This window comes from Dipodomys ordii, unplaced genomic scaffold (genome assembly GCF_000151885.1).
Source record: "Dipodomys ordii isolate 6190 unplaced genomic scaffold, Dord_2.0 Scaffold14, whole genome shotgun sequence".
Classification (NCBI taxonomy): domain Eukaryota; kingdom Metazoa; phylum Chordata; class Mammalia; order Rodentia; family Heteromyidae; genus Dipodomys; species Dipodomys ordii.
In genome coordinates, this window is record NW_012267230.1 from 14,866,052 (window position 1) to 14,877,728 (window position 11,677).

Sequence of the window (11,677 nt, forward strand, 5' to 3'; positions counted from 1 at the left end):
TACCACTTGAGCCACAGCACCACTTCCAGTTTTCTAGTGGTTTATTGGAGATAAGAGTCTCACAGACTTTCCCGCCCCGGCTGCCTTTGAACCAAGATCCTCAGATCCCTGCCTTCTGAGTAGCTAGGATTAAAGGCGTGAGCCACTGCACTGACTAAGTGTGTTTCTTTTTTTTTTTTGGGTCCAGTCATGGGGCCTGAACTCTGGGCCTGGGCACTGTCCCTCAGCTCTTCAGCTCAAGGCCAGCGCTCTACCACTTGAACCATAGTGCCACTTCTGGCTTTTTTCTTTTTGCTTATGTGGTGCTAAGGAATCGAACCCAGGGCCTCATGCATGCAAGGCAAGCGCTCTACCACTGAGCCACCTTCCCAGCCCATAAGTGTGTTTCTTTTTAAGAACAAACAAAACAGGCGGAGCACTGGTGGCTCATGCCTATGATCCCAGATCAGGGACAAAGATATATGGTAGAGTGCTCACCTCGCACATATGAGGCCCTGGGTTCGATTCCTCAGCACCACATGAGCAGAAAAAGCCAGAAGTGGCGCTGTGGCTCAAGTGGTAGAGCGCTTGCCTTGAGCTGAAGAGCTGAGGGGCAGCACTCAGGCCCAGAGTTCAGGCCCCAAAACAATACCCAAACAAAAACAAAGCGCCAAGCACCCATGGCTCACACCTGTTATCCCAGCTACTCAAGAGGCTAAGATCTGAGGACTGAAGTTCAAAATCAGCCTGGGCAGAAAAGTCTGTGAGACTCATCTCCTTTCTGAACACCAGCAATTTGGAAGTGAAGCTGTGGCTTAAGTGACAGAGCACTAGCCTGAGCGAAAATGCTCAGGGACAGTCCCCAGGTCCTGAGTTCAAGCTTTAGTATTGGTATGCACCTGTGCACACGCCTGCACATGCATGCACACACATACACAGATACAAAGGAGAACTAGAGGGTGCCCAGCCCAGGAAGGAAGACCTGGCCTGATGGACTCTGCAGGGCCTGGAACCTTCCCCACGGTCACGGCTCCCTCTACAAGTGGGCTAGCCAGGCTGGAGTAGCCCTGCCCTAGTTCCTTCCTCCAGAAGCTCAGGACTCACTTCGCAACAAACACTGCTTCAGCCCGGCAGTCACGGGACCTCTGCTTTCTCATCTCTGAGCGGAGGACATAATTTTCCCCAACAGTTGGATTTGAAAACAAACTCACTCCCATGTGACAAACACACAGCCTCCCATTCAGCCTTGGTGATTACATCTGACACCTACCGCACTGGCTGCTGAGCCTGCCTTCCCGACGGCCTCTCCTGGCCACGGGGAGCAGAGGGGCCCACAACCATGGCTCCCTTTGCCCCAGACCATTATTCATTCTCCAAACTTCTAGTGAGGTCTGGCCTTTTCCCTGCTGGCCCCAGGCTGGGGCCTGGAGATAAGACAGGGTGACAGTGGCGATGAAGGAGACTCACAACCACAAATGCACGTGGGGAGGAGGGGGAGAGGCCCGGAGCCGGGGACATGGAGGAAGGGGCTGGCTCAGCACTGGAGCGCAGAAGGGTGGTGGCACCCCAGGTCTAAAGACATGCGGTTGGCCTGCTGCGGGGCTGAGACAGATCTACGGAAAGGGCATGGCAGTGTGGCAGGGCCTTGGTGGGCAGTGCCAAGGGGGTGGGGTGGCATGGGCAGGCTCTGGGCCCATGTAAGGGGCAGTACGAAAGGTTAAGTACCTTGGGGGGGAGGGGGGAGGCTGGGAAGGGATGGGAAGGGTAAACAAAGGAGGAAGCTGCAATGCTTGGTAAGAAATGTACGCATTATCCTGCCCATGCAATTGTAACCCCTCTGTACAGTATGTTCACAAATAAAATTAAATTAAATTAAAAAAAAAAAGGTTAAGTACCTGACACTTCAGACTAGCATTTAGCAAAATCTCCCTAGTCTGAGATCTGAGGATGTGGTTCAAAGCTAGCCTGGGCAAGGAAAAGCCCATGAGACGCATCTCCAAGAACCACCAGAAAACTGGAAGTGGTTCCAAGAGGTAGAGTACTAGACTTGAACAAAAGAGCTCAGAGACAGTGCCCAGGCCCCAAGTTCAAGCCTCATGATTGACAAAAAGAAAAAGAAGAAAAATCTTCCTAGTGGCAAATATGGTGGCTCAAGACTGTCATCCTAGCTACTTGAGAGGTAGAGATTAGAGGAAAAGGAAATGAAAAGAGGAGAGGAGGAGAGGAAGGAAAGATCTCCTTGGTGGCCTAGGATGAGGGGCAGAGAAAGGAGGAAACATCTAGCTAAGAAGTGAGTGGCTGGAGCCGGGTACCAGTAGCTCACACCTGTAATCCTAGCTACTCAGGAGGCTGAGATCTGAGGATGGAGGTTCAAAGCCAGCCTGGGCAGGAAAAGCCATGAAGCTCTTATCTCCAATAAACCACCGGAAAACTGGAAGTGGTGCTGTGGCTCACGTGGTAGAGCACTTGCCTTGAGCTAAAGAGCTGAGGGATAGCACTCAGGTCCAGAGTTCAAAAGCCCCACAACACACACACACAACACACACACACACACACACACACACGCACACGCGCGCGCGCACACACACACACACACACACACACACACGTGCGCGCGCCGGGCCAGCCAAGGAGGGTACTCATGGTGATTTCAATGAGATCTTCTCAAGCAAGTGCCTGGCCAGTTCAGAGCACGGGCGAGGCCCAGCTGGCCTCTCAACAATGGCTTGTCCCTGTGGTGCCCGAGGGGAGGGAGGCCCCGGCACATTCAGACACCAGGGAAAGGTCAAGGCAGTGCCACCAGACTGAAGCCCAGAGAGCCTCCCAGAGGGGATCTCACGCTTGCTAAGACTCGTTTGAAGTACCCCAGGCCTAGAAACCTTCCCAGATTCCAATGAATACCCACCCCGACCGCCACACAGGACCAGGCTGACTGGGACCTGGCCCCAGGCCTCGCTGAGCCCTGCCAGCAGTGGTGGTGACCACAGCTGCCCAGCTCGGCTCTTGCCCGGCACCGCAGCAATCCCTACACGTGTTCCCAGAGCGCAGGAGCCGACAGGGGCAGAAATGAAGAGCAGAGGAAGTGAAATACGTGCTCCAGCCGAAGCATTCGGGAAACCTTGATGCACAGCATCAATGGACAGCAGCCAGAGGGGGCAGGGAGAGGCACAGGACAGAGAAGTACCTGTTCTTCTTGGGAAGACTCCTACTGGGACTCAAAGCGTGCCCACGCCTGCCCTTCAGCCTTGCTGAGCACCATCGATGCCCACTGGTCTCCATAAGGCAGGATAAGCAGACAGTTAAGGAGACAGAGGCCTCCACATCTGCCTGGCACCATCCATGCCGACTAGGCCAGAGAGACGGCCAGAAAGCCGACAAGCCCCATTCCAGCCCCAGGGTGTGCTGTCTAGGGATGAAGAGGACACAGTCATTACCACAAGATGACTCCGATGCCTGATAAGAAGATACGTAGAGTGCCAGGGACGCCCCAGGGCGTGGGTTGAGAGCACAGTGCGGGGGAGGCGTGTTTGGTGGCTGAGAGCGCAGGTGCCCGTGGCCAGGGAGAATGCGGGGGAGGCGTGTTTGGTGGCTGAGAGCGCAGGTGCCCGTGGCCAGGGAGTCTAGAAGGGTGTCCAGGCAGAACAGGGGGCAGGTGCGTGGAGAAGAGGTGCTGGTGTTGTGGGGGGGTGATCTACAAGTATATTTGCCCAGACGCAGGGAGGGAGAAGGCTGGAGAAACACACTGGACAGCTGGAGGGGCCACAGCTGGGCATGGGGCATGAAAGTAGCTATGGAAGAGTCCCAGCTGGTGGGAGCGAGGGCAGAGGGAGCCGCTAGCGCCCGGCGGCAGGTGGTGATCACGCCTCCTGGACCCTTCCTCTCAGCAGTCCAGTCTTCCTGCCACAAAGAGGGCAGAGGCCCACTGTGTCCATCCCCAAGACCTATTGGACATTCCAGAGACACAATCACCTTTAGGACCTGGTCAGGAATCCTGGGCAGGAGCGAGGCAGTGGCGGTAAGAGGCTGACAGCAGCTGCTTATCCTCTTAAGTCTGGGCACATGTGAGGACTCAGAATTGAGAGAAAGGAGCCACTGGTCTACTGTGTCCACTGCACATCCCTTCCTTCTCATTCTCTGTCTCTCTTTCTCTCTGCTAGTACTAGGTCTTGAATTCAGGGCTTGTTGCTCTATTTTTTTTTCCACTCCTGGCTGGAACTCTACCATTAGAGCCATGCCTCCAGTTATGGCTTTTTATTGGTTACTTAGAAATTAGTCTTGTGCACTTTTCTATCTAGGCTGGCCTCAAACCTTGAGCCTCAGATCCCAGCTTCCTGAGTAGCTAAGATTACAGTAGTGAGCCACATCCACTCTTTCCAGAACCTTTTCAATACCTACACTAAGTGTCTGCAGCCAAGCTAGGTATAGCAGATACAGAAACTAGACACCTGGCAGAACAGGTGGAAAAACAGATTTGTAGGCACATGAAGATAGAGGCGCAGAGAAGGCAGAAGTGGGCCACAGCTAGAGGAGCTGGTGGAGGTTCTGGAAGCTGTTCTCAGAGGGGATTAGACAGCACTCAGCCTGGATGGCGGTGGGAGTGGGGTGGGCATTCTGCGTGAAGGACCCACACAGGTGGCAGCAGGGAAGAGACTCGCTGACCACAGCGGCTCCTCCCCGAGTGTGCGTCTGTGTGGTGGGGAGGACGAATCGAAAAGGCCCTTGTCCCGCCAGGAGCCTTGCCTCCCAGGGACGGATGGGCGCCAGGGCATGGGGCACTGAGGCAAGGAAGCAGCCAAGCTTTCTACTTGGGATCTGGTTTTGTTTTGTTCTGGAAGTCTGCAAAGTGGAACCAGAGGCAGCAGCCATTAGGATTGTTCCGTTCGCTGGGGGGCGTCGGGGGCAGCTGGCTGCACGGGGCGGGCTCCAGCCTGGGCTTCCCGTGCAGACTGTGGCTGTCAGGGTGGAAGAGGCGCTGCTTCAGCACCGGCACATTTTGAGCACACTCCCCTGGACCCCCACTGAACCCCCACTTCTGGAGAGAACCTCCCCCTGTAGGTGGCAGAGCCATGGCTAAACAGAGGCCTGCCCTACCCCTTGCCTTACTCCTCTGCCTTTTTTTTTTAACCTCTACTCCCAGGACCTCCCCCCCCCCCCTATCATTTCTCTCTGAAGAGGTGAACTCCTCTACAGCAACCTCACCCCCTCATTCTCCCCGAGTACCCGTCTCCCTCCTTCCCTCCCGGGACTCCGGGCTGAGCTCTGTGGGCCTAAGTCTTGCACCCTGTGCTGCCCTCTGCTAGCAAAGCCAGGAAGCAGCTCAGCCCCAGCTCTCAGGAATGTCCCGCTGGAAAGCCTGTCCATCCCCACCCCCTTACCACACCCAGGCCAGCAGACTGCTCTCTCCTAATACCCTTCCTCAGTACCACTTCCCCTTCACCCAGTGCCAGTCCTGCAGCTTGAACTCAGGGCCTGGGTGTTGCCCCTGCCCCTCTGTGATCAAAGCTAGCACTCCACTTCCAGCTTCTTAGGGGTTACTTGGAGGGAAGTCTGACGGCTCTCCTCTCGTGATGGTCTGAACGCTCACATCTCTGCCTCGCAGGTGGCCTGGGTGACAAGCACGAGCCACTGATGCCACCCTCTGTATTCCCGGAAGCTCAGCCTAGACCAGTGAGGCTCAGCCAAGCCTCAGCTTCCACCCTCCTGTCTGCTTGTCTCAGTGCCCGGCACAGGCCAGCCAGGCCGAAGCAAGCTTCGTGATGCTGTACTTAAGCCTCAGAGGGGGAAAGTGAAATCAAGCCACATGCTCACAGGACCTGCACAGGGCTGGCACCTGGTGCTGCCCCGAGGCCTTGTCTGCTCACCCTCAGCACCCTCCCCTGTTCCTGGATTCTGGCTCACTGCTGGGGACTGGGGCGGGGGAAGGGAGCGGGCTGCCAGGCAGGAGCTGCCCCTTTATCTGCATCCCCACAGCTGCCATGGCCCAAGTCCAGGTTCACCTTGTGGACTCGCTGTCCCATGCATGCTGGCTGAGGCAGTGCCGGCTCCACTCTTAGCTCTGCCTCTCCATTTTGACCGTAGCAGGCTCCACCCAACTCCTTCCTGCAGAGCTTCTCTGCCTGCTAGCATGGCTGCCACGTAGAACAGAGACCTCGCGTGGGGTGTCTGCCCGCTGCGCCAGCTCTGCGCTCATTCCCGACTCTTCAATGTCTTGAAGAGGGCCTGGGCACTGTCCCTAAGCTCTTTCGCTCAAGGTTACAGTTCTACTACTCTAAGCCACAGCGCCACTTCTGGTTTTCCAGTGGTTAATTGGAGATAAGAGTTTCATGGACTATCCTAGCCCAGGCTGGCTTTGAACTGCCATCCTCAGCCTCCTAAGTAGCCAGGATTACAGGCTTGTGAGCCACCAGCGTCTGGCCCCTCGGTGTCATTTTGTAGGAATCTGGCTTCCTCTGGCCCAGAAGCTCCCATGCGGGCTTCAGTCCCACGCCTCCCGTGGTGTCTCACAACCTCCATGTTCCACGATTCCGGTGTAACTCAGCTCCAACTCCCGGCCCACCCACTGTGCTCAAGGCTTGGCCTGTGGCAGCCCCCCTGACACGTCCTGCCCCCTTCCTGCCCCTCCTACAGTGGCTCAGGGGCACGGTGCCAACAGTGCTACACTCATGACATGCCAGGCTCAGAAGGAACGTCCCTGTGGGGAGGAGAAGCAGAACACGCCATCCTCTTCCGATCACCCCTCCTTCCCAGCGCTCCGGGGCCAGGGCCTCCCTGTCCAAATCTGTCTCCATTCTTGGCACAGTGAGACGTTGCAGTGGCCTGCTTCCATGTCCCACTCTTCTACTGGATGGTGACTCCCCTCCCCTGTGTGCCCTGGCAAGTGGGAAATGGAGGAGGAAACAGGCAGCGAGTCGAGAAAATCGCAAATAACTTGGGCCCAAGATGAAATTTAATTTTGAAGGCTGAATCACAACGGACCGCATTGCCAGCTGGTCCCAGGCAGTGGCCTTCCCCAGTAGGCAGCTTCACCTGACAAGGAAAGCCAGGTGGACGCCGCCCTCCGCGCTGAAGCACAGCACAGAAATCTGCCAAATGTGAGTGGTGACTGGCACCCCACAGTGACTACCAAACCGCTGGCGACAGGGAACTCAATAGTGGGCCCTTTGCTGGTGGCACACAAGAGCAGGCACGTGCAGGTGCAGCAGGGATGTAACCAGTAATGAGGTGTTAGTCACAGCACCGCGGGCCAGCTGGCCTGCCAGCCAGGACTGGACGTTCAAGCGCAGGGCTCGGCAGTGCAGTGGTACCTGAGAGCCCCCTCCCCCACCCCACTGGACTGTGAGGAGGGCCTTTGAGGCTTAGGCTTGGCTAGCCACTCAGAATGGCTTCCAAGTTCCCTGTGTCCTTTTCCTGGGCAGAATACCTTCTCTCAGACTGGTCTGGCTTGCTCACAGTGGCTGGAATGAGGCTCTGCTCGTTCAGTATCTTTTATTTGTCTGAACTCAAAAGGGTTTTCCCAACAGCAGGTCAGGAAAAACACATCTCAGGACACAGAATAGAATCTGTAGAAAAGAGAGAACACAGCCAAAACCCAGCAGCACTAGAATTTTGATGGACCTGAGTTACAAGTAAGTAATAGGAGACAGGTGTCCCTGTGGAAAGCCAGGCACAGGGCAGGTTCTCAGCACGCAGCTCCAGAGCTAGCGAGCCTGCCTCCTGGGATGCAGTCCTGAAGGCTGAATCACGTTAATAGGCATTCAGAATGCTTCCTGCATGCCAGGGTGCCAAGGACTGGAGCTCAGACAGGCCAGGCCTCACCCCAGCCCTCAGTGAGCGCTGGCTCGGGACAGTGTACCGGATGAGAAGGGCAGGTGCTGTGACTGGAAGGCAAGGACGCTGCCCCCACACACAAGGAAAAAGGGTTCAGGGAAGGATTTTTAGAGCCAAAGCTTGCCCCAGCTGGGACCTGAAGAATAACAAAGAATAAGGAAGTATCTGAGACAGCATGGGCAAAGGACAGGGCCACAAAAGACAGAACCCATCTGGAGCCGGGGCACAGGCCAGTGAGCATCCCTGCGCTCAGATTAAGTAAGGCGTGCTACAGTCCAGCTCACGGGCTGAAGGAGCCTGAGGGCCCAGGCGTCTCTGTGCTGTCCCCAAGGGACAGCGTCCTGAAGTCTGGGAGCGAGGTACCTTCCCCATACCACAACTTGATCCTCCTAAGGCCTACAGGTGTCCAAGTCAGGAAGGCAAGAAGGATTTCTGCTAGCATAGGAACGGTGTGGCGTAATCAGGGATCAGAAGCAAAATGACTCAAGGAAAGGCTGACAGGACAGAGCTGAGGAAGCTTTTGGTGGGGCCCAGGAACGAGCTGCACTCAGAACAGTCAACAGGCTTTTATTGGTAACAATAGAAGAGTGTGTAGCATCCAATTATAACTGTAACAAGCATTTGTGATGATACACACTGGCACTTGGGAGGCTGAGTCGGGAGGAACCACAAGTTTGAGGACAACCCAGGCTACACAGCAAGGCTCTGTCTCAAAAAACAAAACCAAGAGCAACAAAACTGAACGAACTATGTAAGGATCAGGGAGACACACAGTTTCAGACATAGTTAGAGAAACAGTCCAAGCTGTGTCCGGAGCAGTCTCAGCCATTTGAGCACGCCCTGGTGTCAGGAGGGAAACCACCATTGCTTACACACACCCTAGAAGCCGGAGCTGTAAACCTTGCGCAGACAAAGGCGTACTCCGCAGTGTCAGCTTTTCCTCATCTTTGTCCAAGGAGGCCCCCAGAGTGGGAAAAGATTGGAGAGTGAACATCAGACATCTACCCTTAGTCCATTCTTTCCAAAGTCCTGCTTGCTTTAGCAGCAAGGGGTTCTGGAGAAGCAAAGCATTGCTAAGAATCTTGGGCCTAAAGGGTTTTGGCCCCCTTCCCCCAAACTCCGAACACTCTTCCAGGACTAATCTGTAGTATAAAAAATGCTGTCTTTTGAGATAAGAGACACCTAATCTAAAGGTTTCCCTAAAGGTAAGCACAGGTGAGACAATAAAGTCTCCGGAAGGACAGAGGAGCCATTGGAGTTTGTACCTTTAGTGTCTGACATCCCTGAAACAGCTCTCCACTCTACCCCCATCCACCCAGCCAACAGCTAATCAATTAGCCTTCTGTTCTCTTACTGCTTTTCTTTGTGCCTGTGCTATGGCTTGACCTCTAGGATCCTCATGCTCACTCAGCTTTTCCAATATGGCAGATGCCCTACCATTTGAGCCACACCTCCACGAATGGCTTTCTACTGGTTAGAGACAAGAGTCTCAGAGGTTTATCTGAAGTAGCTTCAAACTGGTTCTCAGATCTCAACCTCCTGAGCAGTTAGCATTATAGGCATGAACCACTGGTATCCAGCTTTTATTTCCTAATTGTTTAAGGATGTAATATTTACGAGTACCAAATTCTTGGGCCTAGGGCTGGGAAGGTGGCTTAATGGTGCTTGTCTAGCATGCATGAAGTCCTGGGTTCAAATCCTCAGTAACACATAAGCAGAAAAAGCTGGAAGTGGTGCTGTGGCTGAAGTGGTAGAGTGCTAGCCTTAAGTAAAAAAAGCTTAGGGACAGTGCCCAGGCCCTGAGTTCAAGCCTCATGACTGGCAAAAAAAAAAAGGGGGGGTCTGGCACTCAAAGCCTTTCCCAGTGTGCCACCAGCCTAACTCCCTACCTTCCCCTCCCTCTCTTCTCCTTAGGGCTCCGACACTGCCCTTCTCCAACAGCTGAAGGCGGGACCATGGCTCTGTGACCCCACACACACCGTTCCTCTGTCTGGAGGGTTCTCTCTCATATGTTTTTCCCCTCCTCATTATCATTTAAAACGAAGCTTCAAGCCCTTCTCTGAGTCCCTCTGCCCACCACCCTCTAGCTGGATGTTAGTCCCTTCACACCACAGCATGCTCTGTCTACTATTCTTTTTTGTTGTTGTTGGTTGTGGGGCCTGAACTCTGGGCCTGGGCGCTGTCCCTCAGCTCTTCAGCTCAAGGCTAGCGCTCTACCACTTGGGCCACACACAACACCACTTCTGGCTTTTTCTGCTTATGTGGTGCTGAGAAATCGAACCCAGGTCCTCATGCATACAAGGTACGCACTCTACCACTGAGCCACCTTCCCAGTCCTGTCCACCATTCTTAAAACATCTATTACCACACATTTCTTTGCCTGTTTCCTCACCCCTCTGTAAAGCAACTTAAAAGTAGAGATCCAATCTCAGTGCTGTGTCCTCAGCACAGTGCCTCCTCATATGAAACCAACAAATGTTGAGAGAGAATAAGGAAACTCTTTGGACGATGAATTCAGTCTGGTTCTTAGTAAAAGGCCTGAGGTTTGTTTCATTGATATTATCTCCATTTGGAAGGTGACGACTACAAACAGCCACTGAAATTACTGCTTCAAGTTGAAAAGGGCTTCTTTCTTCCATTCACAGAGTTGTCATAACAGAAAAGGTATGCTCAAACAGGTAAAACATTGAACAGGGTAAACCTTAAGTGCTTTTTTACAACCTGTTTCATTGTCCTATGTACTTGAAACCAGCAACCATCCAGAAGCAAACACTTCACTACGCTTTTTGAGGTTGGCTCAGTCTCTAATGAGAATTAAGAGCAATACGGTGTGCCCAAGGTCACAGACCTGCTGGACAGTCCTGACAGGTGTGGTTAGCTAGAGCTAGCAAGGCCCTCCTGCAGGTGAACTTGCAGACACAGGGGGGTGAGTTTTATGGTTGTTATGAAAACCCTACCCAGATTACTAGATTACTTCTGCATCCCAGAAGGTCACCCTTAATCCAGCTGAAAGCCACTGCACCAGTCCTCTAGCTAACACCTATCACCACGACAACAGAACCTTGATTCCTTTCAACAACCACTTAGAGAGAACCTGGCCCACCCTATGCCAGGCAATGGGGGACACAGGGAGGCGCAAAGATGGACGCGATGTGGTCCCAGCCCATTCACAGACTAGCCACCCAGTAAGAACTTCCTGTAAAGGCTTCATCTGAATACCAAGGAGATTAGCTGAGGATCAACCCTCAGAATTAGAAAATAACTGCTTGCTGTGGGCATACCACTCACTCTGAATGGTACCTGTAAAATCTTTGAGATTTCTGGATCTCATTCTCATTTCAGTTCATTTTCTCCTTAAAGAGGAAGAGGAAGAGAGAGGGGGAGGGGGGAGAGGGACTCACTTGTCTTCAAAACGATCAAACAAACATTTATAAGGTCGTACTGAGTATAAAACGTGAAACACAGGCCTTGCTCTCAAATAGAGGAAATGACAACACAAGCCAAATTATGGAAGAACTCTGCAAATTGCCCGGAAAGTACCTGCTGACTCCGGGGCAGTGTAATGAAGAAGGGCATCTTCCAGCCCCGCTACCCACCCTGGAAAGGCGGGCAGACGCCTTTCGTCTGGAGAGAGACACGGTCACCTCACCGTCACCACGACGGCTGGCCGCCACCTGCACGGCGCCCAGGTGAAGGAGGCAACCTTCGGCCTTTAAAGCCAGCCCCGCATTTCCCAACCCAGGAGGCCCCGCAGCACTATTTCCACACGGCACCGGGTCACCCAGGAGAATCCGTGCCCAGGCTGCCAGCACCCCTGCCCCCGGGGCCCGGCAGGGCGGCCCACCCGCCCCCGGCGCCGGCTCTGCCCTCC

General features: G+C 54.0%; 1 protein-coding gene across 2 annotated transcripts in view; it reads right to left on the reverse strand.

Annotated features, from left to right (window-relative positions):
• The window catches only part of Tbc1d24 (TBC1 domain family, member 24), a 15,171-nt gene extending 11,161 nt beyond the window's left edge, over positions 1-4,010 (reverse strand). For both annotated transcript variants that reach the window (XM_013011443.1, XM_013011442.1), the window contains exon 1: positions 3,949-4,010. The gene's annotated coding sequence lies outside the window, so the exon portion shown is untranslated. The remainder of the gene's footprint in view (positions 1-3,948) is intronic.
• Between the last annotated feature and the right edge of the window lie 7,667 nt (positions 4,011-11,677).